Source organism: Acomys minous, assembly GCF_964271855.1.
Source record: "Acomys minous genome assembly, chromosome: 7".
In the NCBI taxonomy this organism is placed as follows: domain Eukaryota; kingdom Metazoa; phylum Chordata; class Mammalia; order Rodentia; family Muridae; genus Acomys; species Acomys minous.
In genome coordinates, this window is record NC_140488.1 from 41579908 (window position 1) to 41601254 (window position 21347).

Consider the following 21347-nt stretch of genomic DNA (forward strand, 5'->3'; position numbering starts at 1 on the left):
CATTACTGATTTTTAATATTTTTCCATTGTTCTATAGATTTAGTGCTTTGATTATTATGTGGTGGGAGGAATTTCTTTTCTGGTCTAGTCTACTTGGCATTCTGTAACCCTCTTGGATGTTTAAAGGCATTTCTTTCTTTAGGTTATAGAAATTTTCTTCTATGATTTTCTTGGAAATATATTTTGGTCCTTGGAGCCTGAGTCTTCTTTTTCTTCTATCCCTACTATTCTTGGGTTTCATTGTTTCTGGTATCCTCCATTTCTTCGATGTTTTGTGCCTGGAATTTTCTTGATTTAATATTTTCTTTGACAGATGTATCAAGTTCTATTGTATCTTCTGCACCTCTTCTGAGATTGTTCCTCCCTCTCTTGTATTGTTAGTAATGTTTACCTTTGTGGTTCTTGTTCTCTAAGTTTTCCATCTCCAGGAATTTCACAGCTTGTTTTCTTTGTTGATATTCTATTTCCATTTTCAGGTCTTGAACCATGTTATTCATTTTCTTCACCTGCTTGATTGCATTTTTCTGTATGTCTATGGTGGCCTGTATTTTGTTTGATTGTATTTTCCTGCATTTTTTGGAGGGATGTATTCATTCCCTCTTTATATGCCTCTACCTGTGTTTTGGCTGTATTAGAATATCCAGAATTTTTATGGGTTCTGGTGAAGCCATAGTGCTATAGTTTTTGTGTTTAAATTTTTTTTAATTTTTAAAAATTTATGCATACAACATACCGATTACCCCCTTAATCGTATCCTCCCAATCCTACCCTCCCCCCACTTCCCCCATCTAGTCCTCTGACAGGGGAGCCCTCCAAAGCTGGACTTTAGCGATCTGGTTGTCTGGCATTGGCTGTTTTTTTCCCTGGAACCTGCTGGGCTTTTGTAATCCAGTGAGGTCCTGTTGTCTCCTCAAGCCAGACAGCTAATAGAGCTTATCTGATGGCTGGATCTCCAGGCCTCTGGAGTCCGGAGTCCTCTCAAGGGTGGAGGGCGGAGAAGTCCTGAGGAATGAATGCAAGTGGGCGTGTTTTAGAGTCAGCTGCTCAGCAGGTTTTTCACCCAGTGGACACTGTGCTCCCGGCACTCTGACGCAGCTGACCCCGCCATCTTGGACTCGTGACTCTGACTGCTCCTATTGTGCAGCAGGTCTCTCCTGGGAGATCGGTGGGACAAGGAGTGAAGGTTGGGGTGCTGCTCTCGTGAAGCGGGAGGAATCCTTTCTCCAGTTGCTGGAGTGGAGAGCTCTTGGATCTTCGGACCAGCACTCGAGTAAGTAAAAAACGCTTCACAAGCAGAAAGTGGTGGGTGGGAACCACGGTCTCTCCCGGACCAGAGAGACAGACAACCCCCCGCGGGTCTCTCCTGGACCTGAGAGACAGCCCCCCGCGGGTCTCTCCTGGACCTGGGAGACAGCACCCCGCGGGTCTCTCCTGGACCTGGGAGATAGCCTTCCACAGGTATCTCCTGGACCTGGGAAACAGCCGACACCCCCCCCCCCGCCCTGTCGGGTGTCTCCCAGCCCCACCCGAGTCTCAGCTGGACCTGGGAGACAGTTTCTGGTGGGTCTCTCCTCTAGGACCTGGGAGATAGCCTCCCGTGGGTCTCTCCTGGACCTGGGAGACAGCCTTTCATGGTTCTCTCCCGGACCTGGGAGACAGCCACCCCACCCCCCGCCCCACGGTTGACTCCCGGCCAGGGAGACGGCCCCACCCTGGTCTCAGCTGGACCTGGGAGACAGCCCCTGGTGGGTCTCTTCTCCAGGAGTTGGAAGACAGCCTCCCGCGGGTCTGCCTTGGACCTGGGAGACAACTTCTGGCGGGTCTCTCCTGGACTTGGGATACAGTCCCCTTTCCGCGGGTGTCTCCCACACTAGGGAGGCAGTCCCACCTGGGTCTCACCTGGACCTGGGAGACAGACCCTCGTGGGTCTCTCCTCCAGGACCTTGGAGACAGCCTCCCGTGGGTCTCTCCTGGACCTGGGAGACAACCCCCCGTGGGTCTCTCCCGGACTTGGGGGACAGCCCCTGGTGGGTCTCTCCTCCAGGACCTAGGAGACAGCCTCCCGCGGGGCTCTCCTGGACCTGGGAGACAACCCCCTGTGGGTCTCTCCTGAACCTGGGAGACAAGCCCGGATCTCTCCTGGACCTGGGAGGCAACCCCCCACGGGTCTCTCCTCGACCTGGGAGACAACCCCCCCCCCCGCGTGTTTCTCCTGAACCTGGGAGACTAGCCCCTGTTGGTCTTTCCTCCTGGGCCTGGGAGGCAACCCCCTGCGTATCTCTCCTGGACGTGGGAAATAACCCCCCACTGGTCTTTCCTCCTGGACCTGGGAGGTAACCCCTGCGGGTCTCTCCTTCACATGGGAAACAACCCCCTACTGGTCTTTCCTCCTGGACCTGGGAGGCAACCCCCTGCGGGTCTCTCCTGGACGTGGGAAACAACCCCTCACTGGTCTTTCCTCCTGGACCTGGGAGACAGCGCCCCGGGGTCTCTCCCAGACCAGGGAGACAGCCCCAAGCAGGTCTCTCCTGGACCTAGGAGAGAGCCCCCTGCTGGTCTCTCCCGGACTTGGGCACAACCTCCCATGGGTTTCTCCTGGACCTTGGAGACAACGCCCAGAGGGTCTCTCCTGGACCAAGGACACAGCCCCACGTGAGTCTCTCCTGGACCTGGGAGAGAGCCTCCTGCTGGTCTCTCGTGGACCTGGGAGACATCCCCACTTCTGGTCTTTCCTCCTGGACCTGGGAAACAATCCTCTGCTGGTCTCTCCTGGACCTTGGAGAAAATGCCCTGGGGGTCTCTTCCGGACCAGGGAGACAGCCCCACACAGATCTTTCTGGACCTGGGAGAGAGTCCCCTGCTGGTCTTTCCTGGACCTGGGAGACATCCCCAAGTTGGTCTTTCCTCTTAGACCTGGGAGGCAACCCCCCGCGGGTCTCTCCTCCTACACCTGGGGGGACAGCCTCCCGCGGGTCCCTCTGGGATCTGGGAGAAAGCCCCATGCGGGTCCCTCCTGGACCTAGGAGACAACCCCCGCACTGGTCTCTCCTCTTGAACCTGGGAGACTGCCTCCCGCAGATCTCTCCTGGACCTGGGATACAACTCCCAGTGGGTCTCTCCAAGACTTGGGAGACAGCCACAGGGTGCCGGGCTCCTGGCACCACCCCTCTCTGCCAGGAAATACCAAAGTTGGTGTTTTGGAGTCAGCTGACAGGTTACTTACCAGATCGGTAGTCTGTGACCTTCTGCCACTCAGGTAAGGTATGTCCTGGCCACTGCCATCTTGGAAGTCGCTCATTGTTATTGCAACAGATCTGAGTACATTTTCCAGCACCCATGTCAGCCAATTCATAACTATTTCTACCTCTAACTCCAGAGGATCTAGCAGCCTCTCCCGAACTCTGCAGGTACCTGAACTCATATGTACATGCTTACACACACACACACACACACACACACACACACACACACACATTCATGTAATTAAAAATAAAAAACAAACCATTAAAAAAAAAAGCGTTCATTCTTGAAGGCAGGAACTGTGTCTGAATCGCCAAGATCCAGAAGGTAATTAGATCATGAATGTTTGAGGACACAATGAACACAGAATAAATGAGTAACTAATATACTACCCTAGGAAGTCTATGTGTGAGTAGATTCCCCCTTGGATCATGACGTCTATGCCTTCTAGTTTTGAGTAGTTTAATTTTGGTTTATATTGGCATGGATTTCTTTTCTTCCTTTCTATTAGTATATCTTGTGATTATAGTGATAGGGGCATCGCTATATGAGGGAAATGTGGTAGTTTGTCTCTTGTTAGAAAATAAGTGGTCTGGAAAGATGGCTCAGAGGTTAAGGGCACTGACTGCTCCTCCAGAGGTCCTGAGTTCAATTCCCAGCAACCGCATGGTGGCTCACAGCCATTTGTAATGTGATATGATGCCCTCTGCTGGTGTGCAGGTGTACATGCAGGCAGAAGACTGTATATTTAATAAATAAATAAATAAATACATCTTTTTAAAAAAGAAAATAAACAGGCTTCTAGGGGATAGTAATAAAGCATAATAAGATATAATGAGATAAAACAAAACCTAACAAATAGAAGGAAAAGAGCCCAAGAGAGGGCACAAAAGCCAAAGACCCACTCTTTCACACACTCAGGATGCCATAAAAACTTTACACTGGAAGCCATAATATACACAAAGGACCTGTAGGGCAAAAATAAGAATAAGGTAGATTAAAAAAAAAGAAAAGAAAAATCCTGACACAAAATTGAGACAAGGGACCTCCAGAGATACCACTGAGAAAACTAAATTTAAAAGCTATTAGCCTCATCCTACGTTTACTATTTTAGCATACAGCTCTCTGCTGTACTACTCTCATGGGCGCATTGAAGTACTGAGTATTTAGATGTAAGGCATACATACTCCAAACTCAGCCCCATGGGACTCTACAGTAGTTGCATGCATTTATTCCACTCATGGTCAGTTTCAATAGCATGGGTATAGCCCTAAAATGTTTTCCATTGTTAGCTTATCCTTTTCTTAGTTGTGTGGCTAGAGGCAAAAACAAACAAACAAAACAACAACAACAACAACAAAACCCAAAAACTTTCTCTGGAACATTTTTATTCTGTCTAGTGAAAGTTCCAGGTTGGAGTTTCTATCTACAACATCTTGCCTGAGATAAGTGGGTCTCTAAAAACAAACTCAGATAATTGACGATGGTGTGATCGATCCCTCAGTCTTCCTGCCTGTATTTTGCCAGTTGTGTCGTGCTTAGTTTTCAGAGACTTGACCTAATCTAGAAGTGTGGCTGCAGTCTCTTTTGTCGATCACCAGGGATTTTGTTTTCGAAAAAAAAAAAAATTCATACAATATATTCTGCACAAGCTTTTCCCCACCCCAACTCCCCAGTTTAACTCCATTCTTCCTCTGTCTTTAGAAAACAAACAGGCAAAAATTAAACAAAAGTAGCAAAATGAAAAAAAGGAAACACACATACATACATTAAATCAGAAAACATAATATATAAGCAAAAGACCAAAAAAAAAACAAAGCAAAATGAGACAAAAAATTCCACTGAATTAATTTCGTGTTGGCTATCTACTGCTGAAAACTGGGCCTAACCTGGAAGAGTGATTACTATACCCACTGAGACTCCATTGGAGAAAACTAATTTTTTTTTTTTTTGCAGTGGGTATCAAATGCAGATATCTTCTTGGCTAGAGGTTATCACCAGGGATTTAAAAAAAAACAATTTTTGAGATTTGGATTTTAGGTGCATGAGTATTTTGCCTGCATGTACATTTGTGTACCACACATGTGTAGTGCCTCTGGGGCCTAGAAGAGGGCATTAGAGTCTATGATTCTGAAGTTACAGACAGTTGTTAGCCACCACATAGATGCTGGGAATCAAACTCAAGTCCTCTGAAAGAAGCACCAGCACCCTTTAAACTAAACTAAACTAAACCAAACAGCCAGTGCTCAAAAATATGCAAGGATTCCCAACACTATGACTACATAATGAAAACGAGGTAATGGCCTGCGTTTTAGATGTCATAGCAGTAGGGAATTATGATAAATGTTATTTGAGGGAAAGACCTGGATAGCATGTAAAACTGTACTTCTGGGGGCTGTGCCTGGTTTAATGTTCTGTGTTTGCTGTCTTAAATTCCTACTTATTTTGAGAGAGTCCCCACACTTTCATTTTGCACAGAGCCCAACCAATCACCAGTTCTGGTTGGAACCTATCTGAACTTGTAGCCACATCTCTGAAATTAGAGGTTTTTTTTTTTTCCTCCTGGAATAAAGCAGAAAGACCTGCAAAGTTACAGCCTGAAGTGGGAGGCCCCCAAGCACGGAATCTGCTCCTTCCCATTTCACACCACATTCCTATTCCCCTGTGTTCAGCCAGGATCAGTGACCTGTGCTACTCCCTGGGGAATGGTGTCTTTGAGCTGAAAGTCTTATTAACTGTGTCTCTAAGTCATAGATGAACTGCTTAAAAATAACCAGCACATTGTACCTATATCTTTTGATAAAAGATGTTCATTACATTAGAGAGGATACATTTGAATTGTGGGTGTGCCGTCTCATACATATTGTCTATTTTATTTTTAAAAATATAGTAATTGCATGTTCATTTCCAGCTATAAGAAACTGCAGCAAGATTCAGTTACGCTTTCTTCAGCTTTCCCCATTAGGAAGAGTCTATGAGATTCTACTACGGTAGCATAGTGACCTTGACAGAATTCACTGATATTTCTCATTTTATTTATATTTAACTGTTCACATACATTTGGATCTAGACATTGTCATCACATCAGGTCCAAATATCACCACTTATAGCCACACTACTGATAAATGTCGTTGCCTGAAGGACCTTTGTGGTATTTCCCTGCTATACTGACACTCATCATCCCCTGCAGTCCTGATCTTCAACCCTTGGGAAATATTAATCTAGTCGATATTTCTAAAACTGGGGTTGTTTCCAATTGAGTCTATTACAAACATTACCTATATTTTTGCAAAGTTGTTCTTCTTAATTCACAAACACTTAAGTGATTAATAAACAACAATTATTTTTGAAAGTCTTTGAATCACCCTGATCAGTTGATGGTTATTTTCAGTTTAGAGGCAACGTGTCCCAAGGAAAAAAGTGGGGCTTTGGAGTTTGTAGTATATATTTTTTTAAATCAATATTCTACTGTTTCCTTCCAGTATGGCTTGAGGCTGTTTATTTAAAATACACACACACACACACACACACACACACACACACACCAGAAAAAAACAATATTTCTGCCAGAGTTGTTTTATAAAGATGAAATGAGATTTCACAATGAGTGTTTCTAGTACTTTGGAGTTTTTGAAATCATAGTCCTTTCTTTCTTGGCTGCAACCAAGGAGTAGAAAGGAATCTAAGATAGTGAAATGTCAGAATTCTAGATTTTTAAATGAAGTCTTAATACTCCCAAATATTTGAAAAAGGAAAGGGAGGACAAGAATGGCTTATAATTAGTTTAATAAGCCTTCCAAAGAAACCTATGAGAGAGCTGGAAAATGTCTTTCCTTAAGTCTAACAAGTCTTTTCCCCATCCCCGACCCACCCAGCATAGGAGGCTTAATTAGCTCAGCAACTCTTCTTTTTCAAAATCTTCTTATACAAACTCTAGTCTTCTTTTGTCCAATTAATAAAAAAAACACAACACAAAACCTCCTAATCAGTGGAAGCCAGATGAATGACATTTTACTAGGATGAAAAAGAGTTATTTTCCCTTTGTGCAGAAAGTTTTCTTAATTCTTTGTTTCTAATCCCTCCATCTTTATTTCACCCCCAGGATTAATGGCAACTCAAAGGTAACTCCTATTTTTTTTTATTTCTATAAGCTCTCAAAGATCTTATTCACAGATTCCTGACATTTACCCCTAGACCAGAAGATTATATATATATACATATATATATACATATATAGTATTTTCTCCCCCTCTCTTCTCCCCTCTCCCTCTCTCTCTTTTCCTTTCTCCTTCTCCCTCCCTCCCTCTCCCATTGTCTTTCTACACACCCACCCCCATGTGTGTGCATGCACGTATGTGTGTGTGTATGTGTGTATATGAGCACCTGCACACATATGTGTATGTGTTTCTACACATGTGTGCATATGTGATGGAGCCATCTCAGGTTTCTTGCTAAGTTGCTGCTCATTCCCCTATGAATGTCTCTAGACCCCTTTGCCAAGTATTTTCTGCATACTAACTTGCTTCCTCATCCCGTGTTTTCACAGTATAAGAAGTACACAATCCTGAGATTTGTCCTCAAGGGGGTTTGAAATCTCATGGAATTAAAGTATATGTGTATAGGAAACATTAGAAAACACTATTGCATACTTTGCTGGTGACTGAACCCAGGGCATGCCACACACTATAGATAACATTAAACCTATCAATAGCTTTCAGGGATTTCTTTTTACACTAATTTTTTTGTTTTTATTTTGTTTTAGGGTGTGTGTACATGTGGTGTACATATGTATTGGTATGAATGTGTGTATATGTGTTGTGGGGGTGTTTATGTGTGTATGGAAGTCACAGGCTAGTGCTGGTGGGTGTCTTCCACTATGACTCTCCTCCATGGTTTTTGAGATCGGGTCTTCACTCAGCCTGTAATTCATAGATTCTTCTAGGTTGGCCAGCCAATGAGCTCCCAAGATTCACCTTCCACTTCTCCCACCCTGCTGGGGTTACACATACATAGTGTCATTCTTGGCTTTTCGTATGTGTGCTGGGAATACAAACTCAAGTCCTCATGTTTTCATAGCAGATACTTTACTGACTTAGTCAACTCTTCAGTTGCTATACTTTTTTTTTTTTAAAGAACTCAGTATGAAACCCAAGTTGACAGTGACTTCTTAATGTTCCCATACTCACCTCCAAAGTGCTGGGATTGTAGGTATGCAGGAGCCTTATGATATCATAGTCAATAAAAACAAGACTATTCTGAGAGCCTGGATGGGTAAATGAAGGAAAAGGGCTTCAAGGAGAAAGTATGACTATATAATCAAAGGGTAAGACCTGAGTAGATGGAAAAGTGAGACAGAGTAATCATAGTGGGGGTATCTTTAATAAAAAACATAGGGAGAGGGTTTATTGATACTAGGCATGCAGGCACTGAAAAGTAAGAACCCGATCCTTGATTTTGTTCTTGGCTTTCACTTTGCATTATTTATCTCTGCCATACGTTGTGTAATGCTTCCTGACCTGTGAGTTCTGGATAATCTCAGTTCTTGACTTCTTGCTTTGTCTTATGTTTAAAACTTTGCCCACTCTTATCTGCTTCTCAGAGCTTATTTCCCTGGAGCTGGCCTTATCTTTCCGTTAAGATGTAGACAATAGCATGCCTCTGTGTTGAACTGTGTGACTCTGTGACACAATGCTGTCATCTACAAAGTTTATGCTCAAGAACCGTGCAACTGTATTACAAAATGCATACATACATGTGGTCATATGTATGTGCATACATACTTACAAGGGTCAAGTTTATGGCTCAGCAAGTAACAGTTTATGCCATGCAGTCCTGACAACCTGAGTTGCCATCCCCATATCTCACATAAAGAAAAAACAAAAACAAAACGACTTCCACTCAAACCTGCTCAGTACTGCTTCTGCTGTTTCAGAAACAGTCCAATACTTGTATTCCTGGAAATGCTGTCTAGCCTTGAGAATGGAACACAAAGGCCCAGATGGGCTAATGGCAAGTAGTGAGGAAACCAGTCTTTTGATTAAGGAAGGGCCTTGGTGACCAAGAACTGTTGTATAAAATATTTGGCAGGATCAGAGATTATCAACCACTGTAACTGACTTTAAATTAATAGAGACAGTGATTTCTTTTGATTCACATTGAGAAACTAGAACCCTTAGATGACAAGGCAAATGAATTGCTTCCTCCTCTGATTAAAGGAATTTCGTTGGTTACTCAATGGAGCACATTTTTATGTTAACCAGCCCAAACAGAGAAAAAAATTCAGTTTACCCTCTCTCAGAGTCTTGGTTGGACTCCACCCCACACTGGCACAAAGCTATTTGGTTTGGAAGCTGACAGCCATCCTCTTCGTGGCTTCTGTTCACACTTTTCCTGGCCCTGGGGGACTGTAAACTCAAAAGAGGCAGGGACTGCAGCTAGTTAGCCAAAAGCAAATGGCACTTCTCTGCACTGCTTAACCATACTATACTAGGGGGCACTGAACCACCCCTACTGGAGTAAGCTCAGTTTTATATTCTAGGTTGGAAAATGCCCAGGATAGAGGAAATGATTCAGCTAGACTGAAATCTGGAGGAAGCAAAAGGCGTGAGAGAAGACTGAGATAGAATCTGTCAGTCTCTATAGCACTGGCCAGGGAGTGGCCACCTATTGGCCTATTACATCTAAAGCCTCCACACCAGAAGCCCCAGAGATTTCTGTAAAAGGTCAGTTTAAGACAAAGGAAGTAAAAAGGACCATGGTGTGTGTATGTGTACGTGCGTGTACGTGTGTTTGCGTGCATGCCTCAGGCATAGGTACTATGAAAGGTGAACAGGAAAATGGGGCGAGAGTCTTTACCTGAGAAGGGGAGAGGGAAGATAATACAGAGGGAAAGAGAGGGAGATGGTGAGAAATAAAACTAAGGCTGTTTGAAAAAGCCATAAGAAAATGTTAGTTTATGTTTGCTTAAAAGTGTGTGTGTGTGTGTGTGTGTGTGTGTGTGTGTGTGTGTGTGATTTAAATGAAATTCCACTTCTTAGTCCCATCTAAGAGCCACTGATTGTCTAACAAAATCTCCAGTACAGGCAGTGGGAAACCTCCTTTTAAGTTGTTAGTTATGAGTACAGGGCACTCCCCAAGCAATATAAACTATTGATGCTGTCTTGAGTTTCATCCTTGCACTTGAAAATAGACCCCATTGTGGAAGACCATATATTTAAGATGTGAGATTTGGAGGAATTGAGCTAAATGTGACCTAGAAGCCTCCTGCCCGAGGACTAGCTCTCACAGTATATGAATATGCTGTGTGTAAGCTGCCACAAGGTGCCGTAGTGGCCCTTCTATCTTGGCGGTAACCAGCAGTCTTCTCACTGGACTTAAGGCTCATTCTTTAGGAGGGAGTTCATGCTTAACACAGTAAATCTAACTGATTTTCTGTGTCTGGTGAGGTCGAGACCCCAGTGGACAATCTTACTACTGTCATTTTTCTAAAAATTATGTACTTTCTAAGTGCATTTGAAATACCTTTCCTCATACCTACAGATAAGTGTAGTTTTTACCTCCATATCAAAGTCACTTCCCTTGGCAGTAGATTGAAACCATTAAAAAAAATCCACAACTGTGGGGTGTCCAGCCCTATTTGATACATCCATAACACAATGAATATTCCTGATGCACAGGAAACATCACAGAAGAGAGTAGAATGATTGTAAGATCCAGAAGACAAAGATAGCTGCCATGTGGTTGGGTCTTCTACATTAGATACTGAATTGCACCCATGAAATCTTAACTATATAGTCACCTAAACAAGAAAGTCATAATGATAGTACCAGTTGCCATGCCAACATGGGTATAGAAATATCACAAGGCCCCACTACTGGATGAAAAACAACATGAAAATAATGACTGCTGGGAGAAGAATAGTCTTTTCCAGGGATAACTCCCCTGGCAGGTTATTCTATGGGTCTAAACACTTCTACATGTGGACAATACAAAATGGACTTATCAGGTTGTACTTACACAAACATACATGTATATACACACACACACACACACACACAAATACACACACGACACACGTTAAAGTTGGAGAGTCCATGAAATTGAGAGAAGTTGGACAGGGAAGAGGGAGTAGTAGAAATTATTTAAATATAATACTCATGGATGAAATTATCAAAAACAAATAAAGGTATAAAAAGTCAAAATTAAAATTTTTATTATATATTGTTATCAGTATATTATATCTATGTAATTATAATAAAATGAAATTACTCCCTTTCCTCCTCCAAATGCTCCCATAAAGCCTTCTCTACTTTCCTTTAATTCATGCTTTCTTTTTTCACTAATTGTTATTGCATGCATATGTATATATGCATATGTATTTATAAATGTAATCTGAACATTCCATATAATGTATGTATGTATGTTTTCAGAGCTGACTATTTGGCAGTGGACAACCAGTTGGTGCACTCTTCTCTGAGGAAGACCACATTACCCACTCCCAGCTTTTCTTGGCTGCCTGGAGCTCCTTGTATAGGGTTAAGGCCTCGGGAGCTTCCCCCCGACCCCCATCAACAAAGGGAAAAGCCATGTCTGGTACTGGAAACCTAGCTAACTCCTCAGTGCTGGTGATTTCATTGCTATTGGAGGAGGATCTACAACCTCTCCTTTATTAAGCCTGCATAATCCCTAACAACAATCTGTAAACAGGTCCCATTATACCAACAGCTACGTATAGTCTTCACTCCTCATCAAGGGACTTCTCTTGCAACAGACAGAGACCACACCAGAAAACCATAACTAATCAAAATGTAAAGTTGTGGAGCCCAGTCACAATGGGCTCATCTGCGAGACACCCCGGTACCTATGGCTCAAGGCTCATTATGGAAGAGGGACAAAAAGATTGTAAGAGCCAGAAGATCAGGGATTTTGCTTGTGATTATGTCTCCTAGTAATGTCAGAAGCTACAATCTTAAAGTACCACTAACATGACTGCCCAAGTGTGAGTTGAAAAAAAAAATGACTCCAGTGAACATGTCAAAAGAAAGTCAGTTTTAGACAATAAAAATGTGTCCACTTTATCTAAACAGTGGAACAGAAATACAGACTGAAAACAGTGAACTTTGGTTCACTGAGATTTGAAGCCGTGTTTCCGGATGTAATACATCCATGGTATGTGACAAATAATGGTACAAGTAAATGCTTACTGAGTGAATAAATGAGTCACAGTAGTAATGACAGGAAGAAATGATTTTCGAGCCTCAGTTATAGTTCTAAGTGTGATATATGAATTAAGTGGGTCATTTAATCCTCACACTGGTGCTCTAAAATTTTGTAGAACAGGAAACCATATAGCAGAGAAACTGTACCTTTACCTTATGGTATATAACCAGCAAGCAATAGACTTTGAATTAATAGTTCGTAAGGGAAGGCTGGAACATTCTGGCTGTCTCTTGACCATTTGTGGTGTCAGTGTTCCTAATGATAAGCCAAGTAGTCTATGAGGCAGATCCAAGGTTCTTTATTATGTCATCTCCCCAGGGATCCATCCTCAATTTCCTCCATTGTCCCTACTGACACATACATATATCACTTTTCCCTTTCTACTGGAATTGTGCTTATTTTTATAATTCAGTTCAAATCCTACCTGCTTGGCAAAGCTTGCCTTATATATTCTTGCTAGAAGAGCTCTCTCCTACTTTGAAACTCACAGTTCTCACAGACCAGAAGAATCTTTTGGTACTTGAAACCTACATAGCATTGCAGTGAAGCTCCACACTGCAGAGTCAGATAGGCAAGAGTGGATTTAAATGCCAGCTCTGCCAATGTACTAGGTGTATGGCCACGGGCACATTACTTAACCTCTCAACCAATCAGCATGATCTGTGAACTGGAAAGAGAATTAAAGACCAAGATAGATGAGAAGATAGTGAGAGTCTGAAGGTGCCTTCCGTGAGTTCAAGTTTCCAGACCCAGGCAAATTACATCTGAAGCTACTGAGAGAATGTAGACATGTGATCCCAGTGACAGTCTTGGTAGCCCTTGAGAAACTGTGGCCGAGGGAAGAGCTGAGAGGTGCAGAGAAGAACATAGCTTAGTTTTTAGTGAAGGTGGGTGGTGGTTATTTGGTGTGGGTGAAATATAAATCTTGGAAAGTCAAGACCAGTGAGCATGGCATTGGTCCTTTGCAAAAGTATAGAATGCGCTTTTAAACAGGTCATTTGTGAGGCTTTAGAAAGAGCGGAAATAACTAGTGGTAAGCACGAGCTCACAAAAGCATGTCATGCCTAACTAAGCCCATTTCCTTTCTGAGAGTGTATCTATAAGGAGAGATTACAGGATCACAATACCTTGGTGAATTTCAGCAGGACTGTTTGAAAAGCCTCTATATAAAGAAAAACAGGAGCTGGACGATAGCAAAAGTTACACGACTTGCTTCAAATTAGAATAAGCTCATTAAAAGTGATCTCTAATAAGAGAGGACTCTAAGGTAACATTTCAATACAGTATCTCATTCAATGCACTTATTAGAGACTAATAAAATGTGTGAATAAAAACTTACTCATATAGAAATGCACTCTGTTTATATGTAACAGAGTACAGAGATACATACATACACACACATCTATAGAGTAGATCTCTGGTATTAAATCCAGGGTATACAGTATCAACTTCCTCAGAAATTCATTTAAGTGTGTAATAAAGTAAGGTTTGAAATGAGGGATAGATTGAAATACACAAGGAGATGGATTTTGAGGATGAATATATGCTAACCATGGAAGTTAAATATAAATCTATTGTAGAAACACACAATGAAACACACAATAAGAGTTCATGAAAGAAACCACAGAGGGTTTTAATTAAGCTACAAGCTACACTCAAAAGACAGCTAGCTAAAAAAAGAAAAAAGAAAAAAACCTCTGGAGATTATATCCAAGGATGCTTATCTGAACAAGAATGGCTTCATAGATCTTCTAAATGGCTGTTGTGTAGAAGAGGAATTAGACCTAGTTTGTGTGAAGCTAATGTTTTTTCAATCTAAGGACAACACTATAGCAACTAGAGAAGGGTCAAATATCCAAATATAAACTAAACTACTTTATGCAGGCATGAGTTTTTCAGATTAGCAGGATGCTATTTCTGCACTGAGCAAGAAGGTAGATATCCTTTAATGCTAATGTTCAGATTTTATGATTTCTTACTAATTTTACAATTATGAAGATGGAAACGATGGCTGAAGATGAGCCTAGACAAAACATTCTCCCTTGATTTCAACACCAACATCCTTCTTAAGTCCCATTTGCTTAAGAAATAGCTTGCTATTGAGCCAAATTGGGTGCCAATATTTGAATTCCTAGCTCTCCTGGGCTCTGCGTTTTGTATTGCTCCAACTCTAGACTGATTTCCATATTGCATAAAAAATACACAAAGGAAAATGTCAAGGGAAAATCTCAGAGATTTAGTTATAGAAATGTTCGGATCTGTTTCATGAAAAAAAAAAGTACTGGTATGGAGCCAGTGAGTAGGGAAACCACACACTCCCTCTCCCTCTTCCCCTCCCCCTCCCTCTCCCTGTCTCTTTCTCCCCACCCTCTTCTTCCCTCTACCTCTCTTCTTTCAATTCTTACATCTTCAAATAGCAAGAATAAGGACTGATACAGTGATGGAGATGGAGGGGCATAATTTTTGGTGCACGAGTAACTAGCACACTAGGCAAGAAATATGTTGAGATGATGATAGCGTTCAAATTTTGTGAACATGAAACCAAACCCCCAAATCCCAAGAATCACATCATTTCAGCTGTGTCTCACTGAAAACCTCAGGAAAGGCAGATCCAGGCTTCTAGGAGGATTCAGCATCATTATTTTACAGGGGCCAAGCATGCCACCAACACTTTTTCGCCAGCCTTTCACAGCACACAGCTATTTGCTCTGCTTTTCACCCGACACTGCTTGGCAGAATCTGGACACTGCACGGTTGCTAGAAATCGGGCTTCTCGCAGCTGCCATGCAATCAAACTCCGTTCACCTCCCTTCTCTCTGCCTTTGGCCAAATGTTACTTAACTTTTCACAAAGTGACCATTATGTTCCTGCATCTATTAGGTGCCCTTTCATTCCCACTTGAGGCCAAAGTCCTCATTGCTATCACAGAAGTGTCTATTAGGAACATGTCTGCAGCCTAGCTCACTAGAACTTTGCCAACATTTGGAATATTTTTGTTCACCATATCCTTTCTTCAGTAAGGTCCATGTCTGCAGTCCCCCCACCCCCCACCTCACCCCCGCCCCCGGGATTGAGGAGTTAGAAACCTATCAGACACATTTCCTGAAAGTCCTATTTCTCCTTGAAACAGAAAGGCCTTTCAAATGTGGCTTTCTGGGTTTTCCAATTTGCTGGTGGGTGGATCTGGAGTGGGCATCCCATCTGCACATCTGGCAGGGACGCCTTCCAGATTTTCCTCGTGACTCAGGATCAGTTTCTGAGTGCTGGGCGGGGCAAAGGCTCCTGAAGTTGCTGTGAGGCACCTCCCCCTGTGAGCAGAGCTTGGTACAACCCAAATAGTTTCCAGGTTAAGAAAGCCAGAATCTTTGTTCAGCTGCACTGACTGCACAGACTTAGTGGGGTTACCTGGCTAAGAGCAGCAGCAGCAGCAGCAGCAGCAGCAGCAGCAGCAGCAGCAGCAGCAGCAGCAGCAGCAGGATCTGAGATAACTCAGGTGAGGAGAGCGGGTATCCACAAATTTAGTTTATAAGTTTATTCTCTGAGATGTAACACCTAAGAGACTCAAAGGAACCTCAGCTTTTGAGTTAATCAAACTTTGCGTCAAGCAATGCTATGGTTTGTCTGTATAGAATGTGTGAATATGTGTATGCTAATGGCAGTTTTGAAACGTCTAAAAAGAAATTGAATTTTGGGGGCTGACTGCAGTGATTTTGATGGTGTTGCAGTAAGAAGTTTCTGGGAGCTAGCTGATCAATTCTCTGTGGATGTGCTGTTTGTAAACACTTGGTAAGCAAGAGCAAACCTGTGAGAGGAGTGTGAGGAGAGAAGTTGGACAGCTAGCAGCTTCATCCAGTTTCCTCTGACGCAAAGTCATAGGCAAAGTTTTAAAATTCAGGCACAACGTTGGAGCCACACCATAACCCCTTGAAATGGGGTGAATAGGCTACAGGCTGCTGCACAATGAAGGAGTGGCAGCCTAGGCTATCTTAACTCCCTGTCTGCACAGTTGGGGGACCTTCCTGCCCTAGTGACAGGCTGATCTTGGCTATTCTATTATCAGTCTGAGGGCCTGGTTTGTTTTCCCTCTGATTCTATCTTTGGTTTAAATTTTGAATTGCAGTCAAGGTTCCATTCCCCACCCCACCCTACTACTCTGTTGTTTGGGGCTTAACTGTGCTACTTTGACCAGAGCTGGATTCAGTCAGGGTCAGGAAAAGGGAGCTGCTACACATTGCAATGGAAACAAGTGGGTGTGAGGATTTAGAACTCAGTTTGGTGAAAAGCACATTGGAAAATTCAGCAAATTCTATTGCTCTGCCTGTCACAGCAAAATGTGTCCTGGTTTATATTAATGTTTTATTAAACGTCAGCAAATGTTTCATTTACTAATCTTTGTTGTGAAATTAAGGATTCTTTATGGCATGAATGAATAAACAAAACTTTGTGTGGGTAGTTAATGCCTTCTCTGGATGCTTCTGTGTGGGAGCGTGCACACGCGTGTGTGTTTGTGTGTGTGTATGTTCACATAGACATGCATGAACATATGCACATGCACTTGCGTGTTTGCATATGCATTCCTGTGCACGAGTGTGCACAAGTGTGTGTGTGTGTGTGTGTGTGTGTGTGTGTGTGTGTGAATACTTTGAATTTGAACAGCATTCTTTATTCATTGTTAGAGTTTTCAGTGGTCCACGAACAGCTTGAATACTTACATGGTCAGGAATAGGTTAAAAAGCAGACTTTCTATATCCTTGAAACTTTTCAGCTCCTAAATTAAAAGCAGAAAACAGCCTCTTTGTGACCCCAAAACAGTTTCTTTGATTAGCCTTGATTTGAAATCATATCACCTTCTGACAGCTTAAAATTAAAAAACAAGACTTCTAAGTGCATTCTTGCAAAAAGAAGACAATGAAAATGTTCAAAAGAAGTGTCTTGCTTGTAGTTTTGTGTCTTCATGTTGCCCTTCCTATCACAGTTCTTTCTTATTTCAAAATATAATCTTAGTGGAAGAGTTGGTAGGTTCTTGTTTTAGTGCCAACTCTGTTGCAATGTAACCCTGGTAAAGTCTCTTCACTTTACAGCAAAAGAAAGAAGTTGTACTAACTGATTTCTAAGAGTCCTTCCAGAAAAACTTTTTATTAAAACCAGAATTAGAAAAAATAAAATAAAATCAGAATTAGAGTCTCAAAGGACTGTAAAATTAGACTTTAGGATAAGCTTAGTCAGCCAAGAGAGCAAATCAGCCAAAAATAGGAGGGGGATACGGAGTAAAGAATGGCTGAGGGGCCATTTTATATAGGTCTTTAAATGTCAATGTGTGTCTTATATTAAGCATGTGATCATATTTCCTCTGTTTCTACTAAGATGTGATATTTGATTTGCTAAAATCAAACGTTTCCTAATTACAACAGCTATATGTTAACTTATTCTTAACAATCGAAAAGTACACTCACATACTTACTTTTATTAGCTCTTCCCAATAACACCCTGAGGTAAGCAGGACAGTCATCATATTCCTGTTGTGCCTATGGAGAAACTGAGGGCAAAGGGTGTTATCTACTACAAGTGGTGGCATTGGGCACATGTTCATGAATCTCCTGACTATATGTGTTCTTTTAATAATTTTGATATATCTTTTACTTCTTGCTATCCTTTTTCAACGCTGTAAATTGTGTGATTTTTCTCTCTTTCAACACAGTCTTCTCTCTGGACAGAATAAATATATCCTATGGAAAACCAGAGAGTGGATTAAGGAACTTTTAAGGCCTCTTTCAGATCCCTGAAATTTAGCCAAAACCTTGAATGTCAACAACCACATCGAAGTTCCTTGGCAGATATGTGACCGCAGATGTAAGATAAGGTTCTACTTGTGCAGAAATGGAAAACACTTCTCTGTAGCATGTGCGTGCTGAGTGTTTACTTTTCCCATTAAAGCCTAATGAATCTCCCCGTCAACCCCAGTAGTAGGGATAAGATTGTATCTAGAGTAGGGCAGAGTTAGGTCTCCTATGCTCAGTTGCCCACCTCCACCCCACTTTTTTTTTTTTTTTTTTTGCTTTACCTCTATTTTTGCAGAACGAAGGGGAGAAATTAGCCAGGTACAGTACCATCAGAGCCATATCTTCTTGCCCTATGCCCCTCAAGTGTCCTGCCTCCCTCACCTACTCAACTTGAATCCAGAGTAATTTGTGATCACAGATCTGAGGTGGTTTTTCTGTTTGTGTTTTTGTTTTTGTTTTTGTTTTTGATTTTTTTTGGGGGGGGGTCAATTTTGCTTTAGAATTAATTTGGTGTCTGTCGTAAGGCTGATCCACAGTTAAAGAAGAAAATGATTTCCCTCTAAGAATCTGCCTGCCTTCAAGTCCAGTGTGCATCTAAAGCTCTTTCTCCTAGCTGCAGCCTTGAGCTCCACGTGGCAGGCTCCCTCCATTTTCCCCTGGAAGTTTTCAACTTGCCACACACTGAGCCTGCCCCTATCCATTGTCTTGGTTGACAGCGTTCCTCACCTTCCCTCTTTCAGCAGTGGCTCTGGATTCCAACATTCTGCCTAAGGCTATTACCTCAATGGTAAACCTTCAGTTTGTTCTAGCTAGGCACAGTTGCCACTTCCTCTCAGGTCACACAATTGCTCTTCAGAATTGTTCATACTCAAAAGGATATCTAGAGATGAGAGGGTTATATTAAAAGCCCTGGCTTTTATCATTGTCTATCATCTTTCCTAATGTGTGATCTTTAATTTAGTGACTTTCGCCTCTATATCACCATCTGGTGTAGTGGAACAGTAATCAAGAAGCATTCTGTCTCCATACACCTCTGCTCCAACAGAGAAAGTTGTTCATTATAATGCCAGCTTATACATTTCTGGGTTTCCACATTTACTGAGAGCTACTGAATGAGCCCTTGGCTGTAAAGGGTTTGGATTCTACCATGATCATTAAACCATGAAAATAAAAAACGTTTTCAATATCCATCATGGCAATAAATCCTTGAGGCAGAATGCCTCAAAGCTGGGCATCAGATTTACTTTGGGGGATTTCTTCATTTGAACTAAAAAAAAAAAATATATATATATTTTCTCTAAAAGTTTCTGTGACCAAAAGACGAAGTGTGGGATATTGGAAACTCACACACCAGGTCTGGCATGTCACAGACTGAGGCTTGAATTAGTCTTACCAGCTTCCGTAGAGTAATAGGGCACAGGTTGTGCCTTTCAGATCATGGCTGCTGCAAAGGAAGCACAGGCAAGCTGAAATTCGACAAGGAGCATTTCAAAGTATTTGTTGCACAAAGATTGATTTTCTACTTCAGACATTTTTCTGTTCAACAAATATTTCCTGTACAATGATGAGATGCTGAAAAAGGTGCCTAGCACTGACAAGGTTTTAACACATATCTTGCAAGCACATGGCACATTTCCTTTGTTCAAAATTGGTTTATATTAACCATTTCAGTAATTACAGCTATAGACTAAAGGCGAAGGATACATGCCTCTAGACTCATGGTTAAAAAAACCAAACCAAACCAAACCAAAAAACTCTGAAGCACAAAAAGATCAAGGTCACAGAGCAGCAGGAATACAGTTGTCTTGTTACCTAGTCAGCAATGGGGGGTCAGTCCTATTGTGTAAGTCCAGCAGGACTTGGGACTACAATTGTCCCCTAATGAGAGTTCAAATACATAATTCTCTATATGTCTTTATAATGCAAGCATCTTCATGCAAAAGGTATTTATTCTGTCAAGATTTGACCCACCAATATCAGCTGTATGTTATGACTCTGAAGTAACCCTATCTGGATCACAGTATGGTTTATTATTGGTTTGGTTTCTGTTTCGTGTGTGTGTGTGCGCGCGCGCGCGCGCGCGCGCGCGTCCTTATAAAGACAACTTGTGGAAACCAGTTCATGTGGTTCTTGGGGAATTGAACTCAGGTCATCAGGCTTGGCAGCAAGTGCCCTTCCCCATGAGTCATCTTGCCAGCCCTATTTTGTGTCTCTAACTCAAACCCAATTTTGTTGAATTGATGCTGCTTCTGTGTTTAGACAGGGTCTCTTTGTAACAAATTCCTCTTGCACGATTTTGTGAACTTTACTTTTTATCTGATTAGCAAAGGAGACTTTGTGAGAGCACATGGCTTTCCTAGGCAGGAAATACCCATTTATCCAGAATGTTCAGGCACTAGGAGGTTCTGGCAAACTAAATGTCCTAATTGCCTCAGACTGTCCCATATTTCCAGCCCCCAGCCTCTGGCAATCCACCAAACCTTCTAGGGAAAGCAAGAAACTCGGGAATGTTTTCTGTAACTTTGAACACACATGAAAATTGGAGTCCATTTGTAATAAGCTCTGAAAAGGAGTCTGGGCAAACACTCAGGTTGGCCCTGATGCTTAACTGCGAATTATTACTGATGCCACCCATGCTTTCAAATACAATGAAATACACTAATATCTAAACCACGGGAGCCGGCTTCAATCTGGTTAGCAGAAAACACGTTGGTGTTTTGCAGTGTTTCCACAATCCTTAAATTGAAAACAAAAAATTGACGATAAATAAGGCTATGGAAAAATTGTGGTTATGTTCAGTCTCTTAATGTTTAAATTAAGAGAAAGGGCATGTTCGTTATGCGTATCTGGCAAATAGCCTTGTCATAAAATAACATTGAAAAATTAGATTTAAAAGTTTATGGTTTTCAAGTGGGGAAACTTTCATCATGAGGCCATGCACCACGATACTAAAGGACATGTGAGGACCTAATAGACTAGTATTATTACTACTTTTAGAAAATAGTAACTTGCCACAATAGGGACTGGGAGATGGCTTAGTGAGTAACAAACTTGCTGTGAAAGCAAGAGGGGCTAAATTTAAATCCCCAGGATGCACAGGAAATTGAC

General features: G+C 42.1%; 1 protein-coding gene across 2 annotated transcripts in view; it reads left to right on the forward strand.

Moving 5' to 3' along the window:
- The first annotated feature begins 1153 nt into the window (after positions 1 to 1153).
- Positions 1154 to 21347, forward strand: part of CAPN6 (calpain 6) — a 38967-nt gene continuing 18773 nt past the window's right edge. The window contains exon 1 of one of the 2 annotated variants that reach the window (XM_084789584.1): positions 1154 to 1270. The gene's annotated coding sequence lies outside the window, so the exon portion shown is untranslated. Of the gene's footprint in view, positions 1271 to 15785; positions 15953 to 21347 lie in introns of those variants that run through there. The other variant, XM_084789583.1, reaches the window with a different exon arrangement.